The 6,510-nt window shown below is 38.8% G+C and overlaps 1 protein-coding gene across 2 annotated transcripts in view; it reads left to right on the forward strand.

Annotated features, from left to right (window-relative positions):
* Positions 1 to 6,510, forward strand: part of ZFYVE9 (zinc finger, FYVE domain containing 9) — a 237,491-nt gene that overhangs the window by 72,213 nt on the left and 158,768 nt on the right. For both annotated transcript variants that reach the window (XM_006839767.1, XM_006839768.1), the window contains exon 2: positions 3,349 to 3,454. The gene's annotated coding sequence lies outside the window, so the exon portion shown is untranslated. The remainder of the gene's footprint in view (positions 1 to 3,348; positions 3,455 to 6,510) is intronic.

A 6,510-nucleotide genomic window follows, 5' to 3' on the forward strand; every position in this document is an offset into this window, starting at 1 on the left:
GTAAACTATCACAAAATTCACAATAAAACATTTAAAAAAAATTGTTACAGGAGCAGAAAACCTCATGTTTCTCCTGCAGAAATGCCTGGTAGTTTCAAACTAGTGATGTTGAGATTAGCAGCATGACTCGTAACCACTATGCTACCAGAGCTCCTGTGTGCTGTAGTATATGATCTCTTTTTTTACATTGCCTTCTCATACATGGAGCCTATCAACTTTTGAATATTAATTTTGGAATTATTTTGACTTATAATTTTTAATTGGGTTCCTTTGGCTGCTTAGGTATCTAGTCATGTCTCCTTTATCACATCTCTTTATCTTTGCTTTTCAATTTGAAGGGCATTTCATCTTTATCTTCAAACCCTTCTAATGATTTTTGTTTTCTACTGATTTTATTTTGATGATCATTTTTTAATTTAAAAAAACCTCTTGTTTTGTGATTATTTCCTTTTTTTATGGTATCTTAGTTTTGTTTCACATTTTTTTCTACCCTCTTACTTCTGACTATTGCTTTGTTTCGACATTTTCTTTTCCTCCCTGGATTTTATCTTCTCTGAATGTATTTTTTTCAATTTCAGTGTTTTGTCTTTATGCTTTATATTGAAGACTTTCATCAAATGTCTAATAATCCCTTGATACCCACTTGTAGAAGAAGACCCCAACGAGATGGATTGGCACAGTTGCAGTAGCAATGGGTTAAAGCGTAGCAACAATTGTGAGAATGGTGCAGTACCAGATGCTGTTTTGTTCTGTTGTATATAGGGTCGCTATAGGTCAGAACCAAATCAATAGCACCTAACAAAGCAACAATATCTACTTGTAATTAACAGTAAGATTCTAAAAAGCTAATTAAGCAAGCAAGCAAGGCTTGCTTCCGGGTGGATGTCACCTTAGGGAAATTGGGCAAAAGCCCAAACATTTCATTTGTTGTTATTTTTAAGTGCCTTCCAGGTGGTCCCAACTCATAGCAACCCTTTATAGCATTTCTGAGGGACAGCTGGTGGGTTTGAACCACTGACTTTGTGGTTAGTAGTCGAGTGTTTATCCTACAGCACCACACAAGGAGTCCACAAACATTTCATAAGAGGATCTCAATGTGAGTAGTACTTGCAAGCCTTTTTCCTACATCTGTTCAGTTTCTCCTTGGAGAGAATTCTTTCTCCAGCCAGGGGGGAGATGTAAGAGGGATACCTGGCTGATGGTTTATGAGAGAAGAGGGCTTATTGTCTCACCACTTAATTTGCAGACTTGCTCTGAAAATCCATTTTCAACTCTGCATCCCATCTCACCTTCTGATACACCTTCAATTCAGTCCCCATAATTCATTTCTTCCAGAAAATAAACCTCTAGTTTTCTGCTAGGGGAGGAGGAAAGTCACTTGACTACATAGAATGGGATAGAATAGCTGCAAAACTAACCGCTCCCTGTATAGACTTCCAACCAATTTCTGTCTTCAGTACCACATAGCTGTTGTAGGAGAGAAAAGACACCTTATCTTCAAATATATAAATATTATAAAGACTCTATTAAGTCTTAAGTAGGAGTGAGAACAAGACTAATCAAACAGATTACCCAGGTGAGAGAAATCACCGATATGACACCACGACGAATTTCCAAAGTTCTACCTCCACAAGGTGATGTTTTATAGGACACAGAGAACTCTCCTCCCACTGCTATGACTGTGTTCGTATAGGTATGCCAGGCCTATGGAAGCAGGGAGGGGACTATTGCAGATAGGAAAGTAACAGACTGTTTCTAAGGCTCTCAGGGAATGACATCACAACCAGGTGACCATTCAGGCAGCCACTAAGGGACATGCACAGGAAAGTTTCTGCTAGAGCCAGCTGGGGGAAGTGGCTCAAAACCAACTTTAAAATATATACTCTGCTTCTGACTCTGGCATTTCAGCCATCAGAGGTGCATGAGGTACTCAAAACAAATTGGCATCTGAACAGTTAAACAGACACAAGATGGAATTAAGCTCTGCCCAACAGGAATGATTTGCAGGCAAAAGATCTTCAGATAAACACTCTAAATCACATGTCGTCTAAACCTTTAAAGACCCCTAGAGTCTCACCCCTAGGCAAAGTGGTTAAGCACTTGGTTACTAACCAAACAATTGAAAGTTTGAATCCACTAGTTGTTCCTTAAAGATGACAGCCTTGGAAACCCTACCGACAGGTCTACCCCGTCCACTAGGGTTGTTATGAGTTGGAAATGGCTTGAAACTCTTCAAGTTTCTCTAAGTCTCTCATCCACTGATAACTCTTCTCTTGTTGTTTCCTCATCATTTTAGTGGGGTTTCAGGGAAGAAAGAAAATAAATGAGTATGTGTGTTCAATCTATTCTACTTTCTCATTAAGTCTCCATTGTTACTTTTAAGAAATAACATGTAGTGGTATCAATTATTTCACTTATTCTTGAAAGTAGACTTAAAGCTACTAATGCCATAATTAAGAAATATTTCAAAAAACAGAAGAAGGAAATGAGGGAGAGATAGAAAAAGGATGGAGGAGAGAGGAGTAAACAGTTAAGAAATAGGTGCTGAAAAGGGGATATTCACCATCCTACATAGAACATGCTTTTCAAACATTGTTGATATTAAGTGCTGTTAAATTGGTTCTGACAACCTGGTATGGGGTTTCCAAAGAACAACTTGTGGGTTTGAACTGCAAATTAGTGACCATGTATAGGATTTCTGAAGAGCAATGGGTGGGCTTGAACCACCATCTTGCTGTTCAAATTGACCTTGAGGTCTTGTGCTTATCCTACAGCGTACACAAGAACTCCGTAGCCCTGATAATAGAGGTTAATATTGGGTCAATAGATCCATTGATTCTACTCAGTGGCGTGGGACTAGGATCATAATAGATTCCATTTAAAGGAAAAGCAGTTGTTTAGCAATAAAAATTTCAGCAAGAAGCTTTTGAAACTCAAGAATGCTGTGCGTATAAAAAAAAAAAATCATAGAAGACACTGATATGAAGCGGCAGTTTTGTTGGTTTTGGAGGGCATACTGTAATATAAAATAATATGAAATGTAGCATAGTCAAAGTCATTAAGCAGAAAGTACCTGCCGCTGATGTTTACTTTGTATCATCCATTGAAAATAAATGTGTAAATATTTTTAACTGTTCATTGAAATTTTTAACTTTTGACCTTCTTAGACAATAACATTTGTCTGCTATTTCATCTCATGTTGGCCAGTTCTTTGAATCTGAAGGTGTAATTATAATGTATTGTTTAAGTTCTGCAGCTTTTATTTGTCTAGCTATAATAGGCTTATTGAAGAAAATTATGGCTTATTACACTAGCAAAAGTAATGAGCAATGTGTTTTTTCTCCTTAGGATCAAACAGAACATACTGAATCAGCAGGACTGGCTGGTGGTGTGGCAAGCATCATGAGTAAGCTCAGAGAAGTGTGTTCATTATCACTTGTGTAAGGGGAAAAAGGTAAGAAAAATTGTTCTTATTTCTTCTAGTGGTTGAACTTAAAAAGACAACCAGAACCATAGAAAATTATGCTAATACATATGCTGCTTGCTTCATTTATAGCATCGCATCTTGTTAAATCAGGAGTTCAGTTTTCACATAAGTCTAGAGAGAAAGAATATTCTAACGTTTTTGTTGAATTATATAAAAAAGCTAAGTTTCAATGCTTGCCTCCTACCTTCTGGAGTCAAAGTACTGCTACATTGAGCAATTGAGCATAGGGTGTAATTTCAGCATGAAAAGTAACTTGGATTTGAGCAGTATTCTTTGGAGAAAAGAACAGTTTATCTAGCTAATTAAAATAATTTATGTTTCTTAGTCATCATGCAAGAGCTAAATAATTAAAGTGAATTTTGGGTTGGGGATTCAATTAGAAATATATACATATATACAAGGGGGCTTCAAAACGTTTGTGGGAAAATTCCATTATCTTTTCATTCTATTTTTTCACCAACTTTTTGAAGCCCCCTGTGTTTAGGTACATTATTTTCTTTTGTATTTTTAGTCTAGTTGTGAAGAGCTATAATTTAAAGTAGAAAACTGGAAGTGTATATTATTCATCCTTATAGAGCAGGAATTCTTGACACTTTCCTGACTAGCAGTTGTGTTTGATTTTTTTTCTCAAATTTTAAAATTGTTGTTGTTCAGTGACATCGAGTCGGTTCTAACTCATAGCGACCCTGTATAGGGTTTCAGAGGAGCAGCTGGTGAGTTTGAACTGCTGATCTTATGGTTCAAACTGAACTTGCAGTCCAGTGCATTATCCCTCAGCACCACACCAGGACTTAATTTTATGACTAAGGGGTCCAAAATGACAAAGGTGGGTGGGGGCTAGATTTCAGAAGATGACTGTGCTATTTTACTAATGGAATGTTGCATATTCTGAGTTCCATGGTTTTCTAGTAAGTGAGGAAAGATACATAGGTGTGTGACAAGAAACTGAACTCTTTTTCTTTTTGATAGAGGAGTAGCGAAGACACTTGGCAGTAGCATGTTCCTCACCAAAACTTGTAGGTCTTCAGCTGGCAACCTGTTTCTTAGACTTCTGGAGTGGTGCTATAGGATCAGCACTGACTGCGAACCACAAGGTCAGCAGTTCAAACCCACCAGCTACTTCTCAGAAACCAAATGCTGTGAGTTGGAGTTGACTCGACTACAGTTAACAACAACAACAACAACCCTTCTCATATGGAATTTCCCCTCTCTGATGTGTCCTTCACCTGGCAAAATCTTACTCATCCATTGGGTATCATCCTTTTTTTTTTAAGGTTTTTATTGTGGCTTGAGTGAAAGTTTACAGGGCAAATCATCAGTTTTACATTCAACAAATCATACACCCTGTTTCATTACAATGATTATAATCCCCTCTATGTATCATCAGTTAACAGTATTTCTCTCTATTCACTTTAGTTTTTTTTTTTTTTTTTTAAACAAAAAAACCACTCAGGCATATATAATAATTAACACCTCTAAAGGACACATTCTGCTAGTCTGCCTCCTGGCCACCAGCTATTAGTCCCATCTCTTACCATGAATCTAGCTAGATTCCTCAACCGTTCCCTCTCTCTGTGACCCCATCTCTCCCTCTGTCTCTGGTGTCACTGCTCCTCTGGATAAGGTCCCACATTCTGCTTATGCTGTTCTACCTTGATGGTCCTAGGGTTCTCTGTTTCTGGACTATAAGATTAACCACTCCCCTGTTTTTGTTATAAAGCTTCTACCTTTACAATTGTGAGAGTTGCAATTAGTCATGGTAACAGTTATTCACTATTGAATCATACGAATCTTATCCCCATCTCTTTTCACCAGACCCATCTAGACAAGATGACAGCTATTCAGTGGGGACTCTTTTCTCCCCACCGCCACACTCATAAACTATACTCCCTCTTGAAACCTTGTTAGCTGGTCACTTCGTGACTGTATCGCCCCCTCATTTTAGGTAGCCAATGTCTAAGTTGTCCATCCCTATCTACCCTGTGTACAGAGTGGATAGCATTGATAATTGATGTGAAGACTCCTTCCCTCTCTCTTGGTATTTAGAGTTACTACCTCTATGAGTATAGGTCAGGTTCTTCAAATTATAGCAATTTACCCTGGCTTCCTTTTTTGGTAATCTTCCTCTAGTCAAGTTTGATTATCAAACCATTGAGGAGGCTAGGTCAAATGGGTACTGTCTGCAAATTTGGGTGTTCTTGTGCCTCTCCCCTCACTCCATATCAGCTGGATGTTAAACTCAGCTCTAGCCCTCTGTGGCTATGCCCTTGTCTGTGGGCTCAAATGTCCCCAGATCTCACCACATATTAGACCTACCAGCCCTTCCTCTTCTCTCTTTCATCTGCAAGTCAGTGGAGTCAGTGGACTGTGGTTGAACTCAGCCCATTTCTTCATTGCTGCCTTTCCCCCTCTTTCACTCACCAGTAGACCAATGTGGTCGCCAGCAAGCTTACATGCCTGTTCATGTGTTCCCTTTGAGTTTCAGCCTTAGAGGGGAGTTTGTTCTGAAGAAACTTGATTGCTTTACATGATGGCTTACCAGCAAACAGCTTGCTTATTCTTGTAGTAGCCAGTCATGATGACATTTTTGATGATCTTTCTTTGAAAATGTATCTTCTGTTGCTCTAGCTGTACCAGGCTGGTCTGCTTGTCCTAGCTAGTGGGAATATCCTACCTCAGTAGGTTCTGGATGGGACTCAGGATTCCACCTAAGGTCCTATACTCTGCGAAGGCTTTGCAAAAGGCCGATTTCACTGGGCAGGTTCTAGAACCCTTTCTAGGTTCCAATCAGTTATAGGCTGAAGACGGGCTTACAAGTTTTCTGTAATCGTGTTTCCCAGCATTCCTTTCTATCCCACTCAAGGGTCTATTTTACAATAGTAGGCAAGGTAAACCAATAGTCATAAGACAGTCAGGCATTTTAGTATTATTTCTCCTTTTCAAACTATGCCTACATCCCTGTATCACAGAGCCCTGTTGTTCCAAGGTTGAGCATGCATCACTATTTACCTCTGTCCCACTTA

Source organism: Chrysochloris asiatica, unplaced genomic scaffold (genome assembly GCF_000296735.1).
Source record: "Chrysochloris asiatica unplaced genomic scaffold, ChrAsi1.0 scaffold00026, whole genome shotgun sequence".
NCBI classification, from domain to species: domain Eukaryota; kingdom Metazoa; phylum Chordata; class Mammalia; order Afrosoricida; family Chrysochloridae; genus Chrysochloris; species Chrysochloris asiatica.